Source organism: Coloeus monedula (assembly GCF_965178545.1).
Source record: "Coloeus monedula genome assembly, chromosome: 3".
Taxonomy (NCBI): domain Eukaryota; kingdom Metazoa; phylum Chordata; class Aves; order Passeriformes; family Corvidae; genus Coloeus; species Coloeus monedula.
Window position 1 is genome coordinate 29,472,652 of NC_138783.1, and position 12,521 is coordinate 29,485,172.

The 12,521-nt window shown below is 42.4% G+C and overlaps 1 gene segment (V, D, J or C); it reads right to left on the reverse strand.

The window, feature by feature from the left end:
* Positions 1-1,141: 1,141 nt before the first annotated feature.
* Positions 1,142-7,960, reverse strand: LOC309571560 (T cell receptor beta constant 2-like). The segment is given in 5 exons: positions 7,923-7,960; positions 4,761-5,096; positions 4,354-4,371; positions 3,138-3,244; positions 1,142-1,350 (listed from the first exon to the last, which is right to left on the reverse strand).
* Between the last annotated feature and the right edge of the window lie 4,561 nt (positions 7,961-12,521).

The window sequence follows — 12,521 nt, forward strand, 5'->3', positions numbered from 1 at the left end:
TTCTGCTGTGCTCCAGTCCATTCTAACCTCATAGAATATGAATAATGAGGCATCTTGGGAAAAGAGCCCATTGTCAGAACTGAGAGACTTCTCTCTTTGTTTACCTTTGTCACACTCCCTGAAATGTGCCCCTTGCACAACCTTCTCACAATTCCCACTTGCCAAGAACTGTTCCTTTGGTTTTGTCTCCAAAGAAGAAGGGGACACCTTTCACTAGACCAGGCTGTTCACATCCTGTGAATATAAGAACTTTAGAAGCATTTTTGTAAAAAGTGTTAATCAGGAAACAGTTCTCCTTTTTGTTTGAAGCAGCCATGAGACTCCGTAAGTAATTTCTGTAATCATAACACCAAAGAAATCTCTTGGTTCAATAGGATATTTTCTCCTGTTCTGAAGTGTTATGAGGAGATTAAAGTAGTGACAAGCACAGAGCAGGAAAAAGAACTCCATTTCTCAGCATTATACCCATCTGTCCTCTAGCACTAAGATACAGCTTTTCTCTTTAACGACTTATAAAGAGGTATCCCATATTCCTCTCAAATTTGTCATCAAATTCTTTTGAAACAATGCATTAAATGTCAGGTGACTTTTAATCTATCCACCAAATTTTTCTTCATTTCCACAGTGAGTCTGGTGCCATCACCAAGCTCACCTGAAGAAAAAATAACAGTGAGAGAAAAGGCAGCTGCCATGCCTCTCCTGAGAGGATGTGAGAGGATGTCACTTCTCATCTGGCTGAAATTCTGTTTCCTTCTCTATCACCTTTGAATTATGCATCTATTTTGGCTCAAAATCAGCCCCTGGAGAGAGCAAGCCTCTAAAGCCTGCAGCCCTGCTCCACTTGTTGGTACACAGTGTAAGTACTGGATGAGTCTCTACTGTTCCCATGACAGGTAAGTTATTCCTATAAGGATTATCAGTGAATGATCTTTAAAGGGAATTCCTTCAGATGCTATTCATCACTGAAAATTGCATAGTAGCACGTCATTACTAGTGAAGACCAAATTAAAAAACAACAACAACTCCTGCTTTTTCAAGGGAAAAGGAGCTAAAACTTTATTCCTAAATCAATTCAATGAGTTCTCAGCCTCTGAGCATTACAAAGGTGCTAGTTTTAAAGAGATGTTACAATAAAATAGGATACAATATGATATGGAAGTACAGAGAAAATTCAGCAGTGATTACAACAAAGTGAAGAACAGGAGGGCAAGAGACAATCACAGGAAAACTATATGCAGAAGTTCTTAGAAGCAGAGACACTTTGCTATGGAAAGATTGAGAACTTGCTGTCTTCCTGCTGATGTGATGAAGAGGGCTCTTCATTTATTCTCTAGATAACTTGACACCGGTCTAATTGAAAACAAAATGGAGTAAAATAATGAGAATAATAAAATAACAATGATAATAACAACATCAAGGAGCACCAAACAGCAGAAACGAATACAGGAATTGGCTAGGTGACCTTGCCCAAAGATTTACCAGCAATGGCTCAATGTTCAAGTGGTAACCAGTCACAAAAGGTTTCCCTCAAGGGTCTCTACTGGGATCAAAACCATTCAGTACTTTCATCAGTGTGTCATTGACACTGGGATCAAGTGTACCCTCAGCAAGTTCACAGATGACATGAAGCTGTGTGGCCATTGATGTGTCTGAGGGAAGGGATGACATCCAGAGGGACCGGGACAAACTTAGAGACTGGGCCCACGTGAACACTGCAACCACCAGGATCAGTACAGACCGGGGGATGAATGGCTTTAGAGCAGCCCTGTGGAGAAGGAATCTGGGATACTGGTGGATGGGAAGTTGTAGGTCAGCCCGCCTTGTGTACTTGCAGCCCAAATGGGCAACCGTATCCAGGCCTACATCAAAAACAGTGGGGCTGGCAGGCCTGGGCAAGCGATTCTGCCCCTTTGCTCTGCTCTCAGGTGACCCCCACCACGGCACCTGGAGTTCCGTGGCCAGCTCTGCAGGCCCGGCACAAGAAACACATGCACATGTTAGAGCAGGTCCAGAGGAGGCCCACAAAAATAGCCATAGGGCTCCAGTGTATGAAGACAGGCTGAGACAACAACTCCTCTTCAGACTGGAGAAGAGAAGCCTCTGGAGAGGCCTGCCTGAGGCCTTTCATTAAATGGGGCGGGGTGGCTTTTACGAAAACCAGAGATGTTTTACCAGGGCCTGCAGCGACAGGGCAAAGGGCACTGCTTTTAAACTAATACGGGGTAACTTCAGATCAAAGGAAGAAATTTGTTCAGGTGAGAGAGGTGAGAGAGTGGAACAGGTTTCTCAGAGAAGTTGTGGATGCCCCATCCCTGGAAGTGTTTAAGGCTTGGTTGCATGGGGCTCAAGCAACCTGGTCTAGCGAAAGATGTCCCTGCCCGTTTCAGGGTGGAGGTGGAGCTAGATGACCTTTAAAGGTTCTTTCTCACCTAAACCATTCTGTGATTCTATGACTATGATCCAGAAAAGGAGAAATCTACCCCGTCCAGTATATCCTTGCAAAAGAACCAAAACTATACCTGAGACTCTCATCATCCTTGCCCTCAACTCTACCAGGTCACTTTTCAAATACATCTCCCTGTTCTGCTTGTAAAAGTTACAAGTGCTGAGGCTTTTGCTGCTCTCACTGGGTATATCTTTTAGCCATAGAAAAAACTTACTAATAAAAAGCATTTCCCAGCAGTTAGTTCAATTTATCCCATTTGTTCAGATTGATCCCACTGGTTTTTGTAAGTCCTTGTAAAGGTTTGATCAGATTTATCCCCTGTATCACCTCAAAAAAACTGCTTATTACTTTCACTGCAGGCGTAAGCCCCTTTACAATGGTTACAGAAAAGCATGATATATCTGATATTTCCCTTATTTACTTTCTGGAGAATTTCGCCTTAATTCTCATCTTTTTCACATATTTAAAGAGGATTGTGAGAAGGAATTTCTCTGCTAGATGGCACTGATTTTATTTGAGTCCTGGAAAAACAGTAATAGAAAACCCATCACTTGTGATTTTTCAAGCCAGGCTGCACAAAGCCTGCCAGAGCCCATGCAGAACAACCACACCTCTGAGAGCAGGTTTAGCCTGCATCCACTGTTCCTTGACTAGTGAGGAAGCCCAGCCTTCCAGGGGCACTCGGACTTACCTTGGCTGTCCACACCAGACCGCTCACCAAAACTGCATAGACCAAGGCTTTGCCACAGAGGATGAGGTAAGTGAGCTTCAGAGAATTTCCATACCGCAAGTACGACTCTGCAAGTCAAGCACCATTTGTGTATTCAATTATCATCATCGTCATCACGAGATGCTGGATCTAATGGAGCTTTTATCAAATGTGAACCCTTGAAATCTTTAGCTAAGCAACATAAAGGAACCAGAGCCGAATGAGTGGCTCTGTTGACACCAGAGAGCAGGGGATGGGACAGAACATAGGGACTCAAAGAACCAAAAGAGAAAGCAAGTCCAGGAAAGACAGAGATTGGCTTTATGCTAGCAAAGTGCGGTGTTGCCACACCTACTGATAAACTGGGCTGTTCATCTGAACATTCCTGTTAGGAATGCAGAATAGGCTGCATCAAAAGACACCAATTTTTTATTTTGTCTCATTATTGTCAGTGGCCTTATGAGTGCTGCTCAAGGAAGTTTTACAAAGCCCAGAATAACTTGGCTTCTAGAGCTTTTATTCTTGTTGATTTTTCATTCTTAAGGGGTTGCCGTACTGTTGAGATACCAGCTCAGTCTTGGTTCAGCCTTAAGATTCCTGAAGCCTTAAAGAAGTGGGTGACAAACAGGAGTGTGCAAATATGTATACAAAGAGGAGAAAAATGTAATTTGCAATATGGATCTCCTCCATACGTGACACCAGTGTGGAGGGGCATGTGGCTTGTCACGGGAAGTGTTCTGAGTTTGACACCAAGAAATTTTCAGAATGTCATATCCTGAATCTTGATGTCAAAATCACTTGGATAAGTAGGGATCATTTCTTTCATGGCTGAGCAAGAATATTCCCAACAGAAGTCAGTGTCTAGGAGCGGAGGAGGTGATAAAGAGGAAATTACAGTCTACAGGAAGATTCCATGATTTCTTCTGATTTTTCAAAATGGAATCATGTGGAAGAGCTAAACCCCAAATCAGAGCTAGATACAATATGCACAAACAGCCCTCCCAAAGAATTTGCTTCTCTTTTTTTTTCTTCTTTAATGTCACATACAAATCACTTAGATGAGAAAGTAGAAGCTATTCATACAGCAGATATCTCCCGCCCGTTGTACTTAGTGTCAGTAAAGCTGGAATTAAAATGCACACTGATATTTGCCTGAGAGAAGAGGCAAAATTCTCTTTATGTGAGAAGCCGCACGTACCTTCTGTGAGTGCACAACCTGAAAGACAAAAATGAACTGAAAGTCATGCTTCTCTTCAAAGCAAACAGAATACAGATTTTAGAAATTTCCGTTTACAAAACACTGCCTCATTCATTTTACATTATTAAGTGTTTTATTATACTGTGCAACTTACTATACTACAGAGATTTGTCAGTGGAAAGCCTGAGGAAACTAGAGATGTTTAATGGCAATGTAGGTACAAAGGCCCAGGAATGTGAAGAGACATATGCTAATACCGACATATTTCGACATGTATTTCTGCATAACAACACCCTGCATGGAAGCTCTATATAGATGTGTTTCATATCATAACACATGCTCTTTTGATTAGTGATTTCCATCTTGTACAGCATGGCGGGGGGGGGGGGGGGTCTTTCTTTACTCACCAGCATCGCCATAGATAAATTTTTGCGCTGATTGCGTTGTTCCATTCTGAAAAAAATTGGCAACACACTCAAAGCGATTCAAAGGGTTGAACCATTCCCAGGCTGGCATCCTCAGTCGGCTGGTCAGTGAGTAGGTACTCCCATTCCGTGTGGAGGACTCATCTGTCCCCACCCCTTCGGTCCTTTTCACACCATTCACCCTCCAGACCAGAGTCAGGTGGTCAGGGTAGAAACCAGAGGCCAGGCACACCAGTGTGGCCTTGCTCTTCTGCTGGATCTCCTGCTTTGATGGGGAAAAGATGGCCACAGCTGGAGGTATGATTTCATCGTTCTTCCCTGAAACACAGAGCAACATGGCCCAGAGCCTCCATCACTCTATGCAATCAGAAACCCCTGAAAATGGTCCTGAGTTTGTGCCCTGTTACTCCTGAAAGACCTGGCCTTTTAGCAGCTGTCTATTGGACAGTTAATGTCTATTGGATATCAGACACCAGGACACTGGAAGCATTTGTTTTCCCTCGTTACACAGAAACATAAAGGGTCTGGCCACAGAAATGCACAAGCCTAAGAATTTCTTGTATTGCCTCTGTCGGAAGAATAGACAGCTGGAAAGGAGCTGAGCAAACAGGTGGGCAGAAACGTCCCCAGTTTTGCTGTAAGGCCTGTATTTGCAATACTGTATTAACAGATGGGAGTCTCTTCAGTAGGCTGAGGTACATTCCTGGAGATGGAGTTAAGACGTGGTGGTCATTGCAGCGTTCAGAATTATACTGTCACGGGATACCCTACTTGGCCCCCCATCTAAGAGATGACTTGGAAGGAAGGAAGGAAAGAGCTGATCTTTCTCACTGTCTGAAGTCAAGAACACTTGAAGTAGGTAACATGAATCTGCCAGGGACAGGTTTTGCCTTTTATCTTAACGTGCAATCCACTTCTAAGAATATTAAACATCTCGTTATGTAATTTATTATTTAGGTGATCCTAGGTACAAGAAGCCTTGATCCTAGGCTACCCACTCTCCCAAATCTCATCCCAATGATGCAGGATTCTATACACTCACAAACCAACAGTTGTTCCCTGCCTTAAAGTGATTAATACCTACTTGTAAGACTCATGAGAACAGACTTCAGTCAAAAGGATGTACAAGACAGCAATGAGAAATTACTCAGAAGCCAAGCAGTGACCCTAAAAGCCAGGGCTTTTTCCATATACTATTTTAGAGTGCCTTTTTTGCTCATCTAGCATGAGAAACCCATGAGATCTGTAGAGTGCCGCTGGAAAAAGAAACGCAGAGAAAATTATGGAGCCAAAGAGAAAATTATTACTCCAGGTTGGTTTTTGTGTATGAAGGCACTATAAATTGTAGCTGTTCTTCCTGATCACTCTCTCCTTTGCAGAGGAAGAGAGCTAGCAGAATTAGCAGAAATTAATATCTTGCATGGATCTTGTCCCCTAAGCCCTCATGTTTACATTCAAATGTTGCCTTAATCGTGACCACCAGTGCTCATTCTGCAAAGATCCCTGGGCTGCCTCTGTGTGGGCTTGTACAGACTTTAGATGACCTAGATGTTAATAGAGAGGACTGCCTAGAAGGTTTAGCACTGCTCTGCTTTCCTTCCAGTGGGTACAAAGAGAGTTTGATCGCTTCTACTTCTCCCTTCTAGTACTTGGCATTATGATTTCTTTTCCTATTCAGAAGTATTTCTGACAGATTCTTCTGCTCCTAGCCTAAACAGCTAATGAGTGAAGAGATGGAAACAGATAGGAAGACACAAAAGAAAAGGAGAGGTTTAAAAGACTAAAGAAAGAAACAAACAAACAAACAAAAAAAAAAAAAAAGGAGGGGAAGGTAGGTGAAAAAGGGAGACAGAAAGAGAGAATGATAAAACTACTGAAACTACTGGAAAGACAAAGAAAACCAGAAAATGAGCATGCTTGAAATGGAATAAGGAGACTGCTAAAAGCAAGAACTGGAAGGAAAAGTCTGATCAGCAGCCCATTTTGTTTTGGTCTTCCACACTGCTCATGGTAGACACTGACACAAAGCTTGATCACTTCCATGCATAAACTCATGCATTCCCTGTCATACAGTTTTCACCCAGCTGAGAGAAAAAGTACCACAGTTCCTCCATTCCCATCATGGCAAGGTCAGTTTCATAATTTCTTGTTATCTTTCCCTGCTACTTCTATTTTAAAATCATCTGTGTATATGCTACATATCATTAATGCAAGGGAAATTTTCAAGTGTTCTCCTCACGGAACACTTGGGTTAAGAACAGCTCCTTACCTATAACTCTGAGCACAGTGCCAACTCCAAAGTTAAGCTGCAGGTTTGCACAGCTGTACAAAGTCAGGCTATAACGCACAGTGTCATTATGCTCTTCCTGCCAGCCACACTGTTCCTTAAAATGGTACTGTTTAAAGGATCAGGCACCACTGAGTATTTCTACAGTTTGCTATCAGATGGGGCAGTAGCAGATGGAAAAGGTTACTTTGCCCTGTGATTCCAACCTGCCTTGATATAGGTGATGTTAAATCCTTTGCTGGGGTGGAGAAGAAAGAGAAAGCAAATGGGGACAAGGAAAAAGAATACGGGAGAAAAGTATGCTGAGAGAAAAAGAATACAGTCCTTGCTGAGCAGTAGAAGTTGTGAGAAGGATTGTTAGCAGAAGCAAGCACCCCAAAGCAACTTTAGACAGCCTGCCAACCATCTATGGAGAGGCAAGCAAAGTGCCAGCAAGATTACTCTTTCCCTGTCTGATTCAGCACCCCGGAGAATCCAGACTCTACCTCCAAAATGCTGCTTTGGATCATTACGCAGATGAACTGCAAAAACCTGCAGACCAGAGAAGCGTTTTTCATTCCCAACCTCTATGGTATTTTCTTGGAGAATGGGAGGAAACAAAATTATTTATTCCCTTCTCCCTTTGTGAAGTTCCCAGAAATGAAAGACAAAGGCTGCAGACACAAGGACCTCAACATTTGTGCCTCCAAATCCTACACTTCTGTAAAAGCACATCTCATTTAATAAGCAACCAGTAAAGCATTAATCCTGCTCTCATGGCTGTATGAAAAATTATCATTATTCAGCTTTTAATGAAGAATGTTCTTGTCCCCTAAACCAGTATCACATAGATCACAGAGATCTGACTTTGGACTTACCCATGACCGTAAGTTTTGTCCCACTGCCAAAGGACAGTCTATTATTATTCACACCGTTTTGCAGCTGCAGAAAAACCTCTCCTCTACTCCCAGTCCTTTGAGCCAAGCCTGTGGACTAACCCTCCCCTCATGTGGTACCAGCAAGAGGAAAAACACAGCGTACATTTATCTCAGGTCTCCTAAAAAACAGGTCTGTAAGGGAACACCAGCAAATCTGTGTGTCTGAACAGGTGAGATCAACATCAGAAATCCCCTGTCCAGAGCCCTTTTGCTTCAGGCTTAGGTGAATCACTTGCTGGAGCTTCCACCATTTCTTTAGAGGATATTTACCTATTTATCTAGGTGTCACATTAGAACATTAGAAAATATTTCCCATGTACAGACATTCCCTGAGAGATTCTTCTCTTTGCAATGAATCATATATTCTTTTTCTCTGCTTTCCAGTGGCTGTTTAGCATCTGTTCTGAAATGGTAAGGCCATTGTCCTTTGTGATCTCTGTATGAGCCTGTTTAGTGAAAAGAAAGTGGGTCTGCTGTGGAGAGCTACTTTCTATAACAACAAGCACTTAAACAGCTGCAGAGAGATTTTAGTATTGCCTATTATATAGCTGAGTATTTATTTGTGCTTTCTGTTTTATCAACCAAAAATGCTAGCACACTTGTTTTCCCAGTTATCTGAGATAACACATGCTGTAACTTACTCTGGGAAGATCCAAGGTAATTTAGGCTTGTGTCATCTTCATTTTGTTTTCTAGACCCCTTCAAAGTGGAACTGTAAGTCAGTTCTTTGCAGACAGATAGACAGCTTTTCACTGACTTGTCCTTAATCATCCGTAGCCCCAGCAGAACCAGCATTATAGAGAATAGATATACTTTTGGAGAATTTTTGCATGTTGACTCATTAACAAAACATTTTTTTATGTCATGCATACGTTATTTATGCCACTCCTTATCCTAATTCTTTCTATGGGCAGCTTTTTCTTTACTGAAAATGCATTCATTCAGTTCTTCAAAATGAAAGCTGTGTCCCTACCTAGAGGACTCAACTTATTCTATTCTCTGAAGTAGACAGGGTGGCTAGCACACCAGGAGAATGCCAGTTTAACAATGAAAGGGAGGAAAATAATGAAATTCTCAAATGGGAAGACATAGCATTCGAAGTGAATTGCAAGAGAAAGCAAAAGTTTCTTACCCATTACTGTAAGTTTTGTGCCACTGCCGAAACGCATATCAGCACTATTCACAGTGACAAAGTGATGTATCATAAGCTAAGAGAAGGGATGCACTGCAGCTGGTTTACTATGAGCAGAAGCTTAAGAAATCACTACTGTATTTGAAATTCCAGAAATCATTCAATCTCTGTCTGAGGTGATTTGCCTTTGGCAGTGAACTAAAACAAATCCCTTTGTTTTCCCTTCCATGGCAGGCCAGCTGTCTTGAACAGTCTTTCAAGATCCCATTCAATTTTCTATATAGGTTAAAACAATCCACACAAGGAGAGCCCAGAAGAATCTGTTGACTGGTCCCAGACAAACCCTTGATATCCATTAGGAAGAACTGCAGTGAGACAGTAGGGACAAGGATTAGAGGCAACCTTTGTTCTCACAGGCATGAGGCAGTCAGCAGATACTGGAAGCTTATTTAAGAGAGAAAACCCCAACACATTTTATGTAGTGCCTCTCAGAGATACCTGCTACATGTGTAGAATTCTTCTTGTAACACTTGTACCAAATTAAGAAAGAACCTTTTTGTCATCTGTTGCAAACATTGGCGAATCAGGAAAAATTATTCAGAAAACTAATTCCTGCTTTGCATGCTCTGATGGGCTTTAGGTGCATCTGCAGTCAATGTGGTTTGCTGAAAATTAATTTCAATATCCCAGAATTTCCTAGCTTGCTTCCCAGAGAGGGCAGTTCTCAGGTGATGAAAGTAAGTCCCAGCATACAAGGTCTGTTAAGGGAAACCAAGGCAGAGCACGTCTGCTCTGCTGCAGGATGCTCTGCAGCTGCCTTCACATGCTGTGCCACAAGGCTCATGCACCTCTGGGTTTTTGTAAAGCCTTCCTGGCAAAATGTATCATCGTGGCCCCCCTGCCCCCCCCATCCCCACAATGATACAACCTGGGACAAAAACAATCCAACCCATGGCTCCACCCCCTGTTTTTGTCAACCAGGAAGGATTGCCATGAGACCCTCTGCTGGTTCAGGCAGACTGTGGTAGACCTAATTTCCTTCACAGTGGCTATGGTGGGGCTGTGTTTTGGGCTTGTTCTGCAAACACTGTTGACACGATAGAAATGTTTTTGTTATTGCTGCAATGCTTGCACAGCACTCAAGGGCTTTTCTGCTTCTCATACCAGCGTGCTGGCAAGGAGGCTGGTGGTGCATGAGAACTTGGCAGGAGGGACAGCAGGGACAGCTGATCCCAACTGATCCACGGGGTATTCCATATCCTGTGGCATCATTCTCAGTATGTGAAATGGGTGAGAAGGGGGAGGAAGAGGGAAGAGAGGGACATTTGGAGTGATGGTGTTTGTCTTCCCAAGTCACCGTGACGTGTGATGGGGCCCTGCCATCCTGGGAATGGCTGAACACCTGCCCGCCCATGGGACGTGGTGAATGAATTCCTTGTTTTGCTTTGCCTCTGTGCACAGTTTTTGCTTTGCCTCGTAAACTGCCTTTACCTCAAGCCACGAGTTGCTCACTTGTGCTTTTGCAATTCTCTCCCCAGTCCTGCTGGTGGGAAGTGAGCGAGCAGCTGAGTGGGGCTTGATCCTGCCTGGGGCTAAACCATGAGAGAACCACAGACCACATCCTTCCTTTGCCATTGCCATTTCTATGTGATAGTCCAATTACCTCTTAGTGTATCCATTATCCCTCAATTTATAATCTCAAGATTTTTTGCTTATACTCAAAAAGCTAACACTTGTTTTTCTTTTCTTGCTTGGCTTTAAATGCAGTAATTTTTCACTTGGTAGCGTCCTGGCTGTGTTCATGCTGCTTTCCTTTCCACTCTTTCTCTCTTCTGCCCCTAGGATGACAAACCAACTTCAAGCCCACAGCAACTGGTTTGCAATGTGGGTAAATTGCTTACTACAGGCTGGTGTCTGTCTTGGTAGCTTGGTCTTGCTTGAGAGCGTCCTCCCAGGGCTTGTGACTCTCCTATGAAAAGGCTTCATCTAGGAGTAAGAGCAAGCCTTCCTTCTGCAGACTGTCTGAAGGGATGGGAACTGATGGGAACAGGTAACGGGCTACTTTTATCTCCCTCCCTTAAGCATAAGAGGCCCAGTCTTCTCTCACAAAGTGTCAACACATAGTTACCAACCTAACCAAGTACCTGCAGTAAACATGTTTTTCATATTGGTCTTTAATGTCTTCATTTGAGTCTATCTTGATATGAAAAATAGACTGTAAAGCACAGGACAAAATCCTTCAAAATGAGGCCATTCTACTGGGAAAATCACGAAAAATTTTCTGTTGTTTTCAAATATTCCAGATCTTCTGCATCCAAAGCTGCACAAGTGCTCATCTGCCTTGGTCTGTGTTATTCCTACATGTACGCAGGAAACATTTATACATAAAATGTATGACTCTGTTCTTCATTTAGTCCTGTGTCAGCTTCCTCTGCATTAACAATTTTTTAACTTGTGGTGTGAGGTAATAATGAGATGTAAAGTGGATGAAAGATCACCAGAAACACTCTCCAGGTTTAGTAATCCTTTAGTTTTATAGTTTATGTTGCACAGAAAAAGTACCCACAAACACAGTTTTACAGATACACACTCTGGATCCTTTTGCTCCTCCACTACAGATTAGATTTTCTTCCCTGTTTCTCAACTGTATCCTTTTTACCCTATCTCTAAGTTGTGTCTTTATTTTCATTCCTCCTTTGCTTTTCTTGGTCTTTGTTTTTCTTTTTGCTTATTTATCCTAATTTTCCTATTACTGGTTTCTTTAAAAGGTCAACACAATTTTATCATACTTCCTCCATTGTTTAGTGCACCTGTAAATCTTTCCTTCTTTTTGTCTAAAACCCTCCCCTTGATTCACACTATCTGGTTCTCTTGAAAATTATAAGAGACACAGTGTAATTGTAGAGAAGTGGACTTACATAAATATCGCCTGGAAGACCTCACTGTGTCCAAAGTGGCCTCCTGTATGGTTAGAATGAGTGATAACAAATGTGTGCAGAACAGAATTCTGCTGCTCTCCTTGGACCTAAGCATCAGCCCCATCACAAACATCCTCTGTACAAACCACTCTTGAAAATGAGCTTCATGGACAAAAACTTTCCTTTAAACATACTTCAAACCAAAAGAAAAAAAGGAGGAGATATTATATGAGCCCAGATATGTATCTGCCCATCTTTTGAAGTGCTCTCTTTGCACAATCCCTCCTACAATCGAGGGAGTGTGTGGGCATGAGAATTACATGGCTTGTAGCAAGCTTGGAACAGAACAGGATTGGACTCCTGTGCTTGGTCTCAATTTCCAGCAACTGAGAGCTATGAATTCAGTGAGGGAACATTCTTCTTATTCCAGAATCTTAAAGGAAGTCTCTGTCACTTACCAAATTCTTTTCTTCCATAGAACTGCTTGGT